Source organism: Myotis davidii, unplaced genomic scaffold, assembly GCF_000327345.1.
Source record: "Myotis davidii unplaced genomic scaffold, ASM32734v1 scaffold560, whole genome shotgun sequence".
NCBI classification, from domain to species: domain Eukaryota; kingdom Metazoa; phylum Chordata; class Mammalia; order Chiroptera; family Vespertilionidae; genus Myotis; species Myotis davidii.
In genome coordinates, this window is record NW_006294418.1 from 1,884,652 (window position 1) to 1,887,028 (window position 2,377).

Here is a 2,377-nt window from a genome sequence, read left to right on the forward strand (position 1 = left end):
ATTTCCACGTGCAAGTTCCAGCTTGGAAGGCAAAGCCCTCCCAGCACAATTAGAGCCAACAGCTATAGTTGTAAGCTTGAACCTATGGTCCAAACACGTGGCCCCACGTGCCTGAGTGATGTGGGCTTAGTAGAGTTCAGGTGCATGTAGTTGAATAGGATTGAAACCCAGGAGAATGTTTGTAAACATCTTGGTCACGCCCTTACTTTGCCTCATAGCATCTGCTATAAACTAAAGGCATGGCTGTGGGCATGGTTGCTGTCTCTCAGAGAAGCAGTGTCCCACCTAGACCAGGCTTTCATTCTCTTGTCTGTCTTCTCTAAGCCTTTCAGACTCCCCAATCAGGTTCACCTCGTGCTGGCGTGGCACACTTTAGAAAGATCTGCCTCCATGCTCCCAGGGCGGGTTCCTGCCTCAAACTCCACCCTTACAGGAAACAGCTCTGGAAACAGCTTGAGGGGAGGGTGCAGCCATTGCCAAGACAACACCTGTAGGACTGACTTCCTTCCGCTTGGTCGCAGCTGTTCATATGTGATGGATACCACCCTGGTATAAGTAGATAAGGTAATGAAGAGTTAAAGGTAAAGAATGAGATCAAGAGAGGTAGAAATCACAGAAGAGAACCCAGCATTTAGGGCTGCTTAGGCTACATTGGGCACTTTTAAGAAATGGCAGATGTAAATTTTTATGATTAGTCCAAAGCTTTGAGCTGTCACCTTTCTCAGGAAGTTTACTGACAATATACACCAAGGTTTGGAAGACAAAAGGCTGAGTAGGCTGGATGGAGCTTTTTCCTATGTGCTTGGAAATGTCAACATTTTAACCATGCACCCTGAAAGCTATTTTTGGCCCTAGAGAAGAAATATGCAGGGTGTCCCCAACAATGTATACACAATTTAACAGCTGATAGCTGTAGATTCTATTGCATGTTGAAAATGAAATGTATTTTAATAAGCACTGCCTTTATAATGTGTATATTTTTTGGGGGGAGGGGAAGATACCCTGTATACATTTATGTATGAAGGTAGGAAAATCATCTGAAAATAAAATACAAATTAATAGGTTATATTAAAATTCCATGTCTCACTATTAACTCAAGTTATAAAATAGATAAATTATGTCTTGTGCCCAGTTTGAGGAAGTTCACAGAAATGTGAAATGTGCTTCTGTAAAATGACTCCTACCCAAATGTCCTTGAATAAATGAAGCAATACTGTGGACACCATGCCTTCTCAGAGCCAATAGGTCCAAGCACAGCACCAGCACACCGCTGGTAACACATACCAAAGAACGATTTACTAGAAACAAAGTTGCATTTTAATGTTTGTAATAATTTTGTAAACCATCAAAGATGGCCTCAAAACCATCAAATCGGAAGACCAAGTAGACTGAGCCTTTTCACAGAGCCACCAGAGAAGCTATTTCAAAAAAGAACATGGGTTCATCGGGACTCCAATTTGTTGGAGGTTAATAACATTTAGCATTTGCCTGCAGAGGTCTGTTGGCATAGGATTTAGAAAATGTATGAATAATTTAGACACTGAGGAAAGGGAAGCTAAAGAAAGCCAAGTTTGGGTGTTGCTTCTTCAATGAGCCATTTCTGTTAAGACAATAGTGTAAGGAGGCTCTAAGTATAGTTCTTAGGAAAGGATGAGAGCTTAGAACCACCACATTTTTCCAAACTGCGAAACTAGATGTGGCATGTTTTTAACATTTTCACATTTTGAAATGGGATTTTTATTTATTTCCTGACATTCTGTTGAGACAAGGTTAGGTCTCAATTTTTCTCTTCTGTATTACAAACAAAAGAGTGCTCTTAAATGCAACAGAGAAGTTGAAACTGATAAAACCCAGAATTTGTATCTTTAACATCTGAACTAGCTAGAGATATCAATAGTACTGGGGAAATCTGGAGAATTTATAACATTTTAAATTGCTTGTAATTAAAATACAAGGGAATATATTCAAAAATAGATAAATAATTGAATGAAATATAAAATTTAAATCCACAAAGCAAGGTAATATGTTCTATAATTACTCAAAAACTTAACTGCAATTATGCACCGATATGGGAAATATAATGCTAAAATAATTCTGTATTATTAAAGATTCATGTTCACAAGTTAACACTGGTACAGAGTTTGACTTAACAACTGACTTTAATTATTATTCAGCACATTGACCAAACACTACCAAAATTTTGCTAAGCAAACCTTATTGAATATCTGTCTTAAAAATGCTTAAATCAATGAGGAAGACAAAGTTTATTTGACTTGTAGTCAGATTCTAATTCTGCTTTCACTTTATCTACAGGCGAAATGATTGCAATTAACCACTGATTAATGCTCTAGTTAATGAGAAATTAAAGCATTCTTCA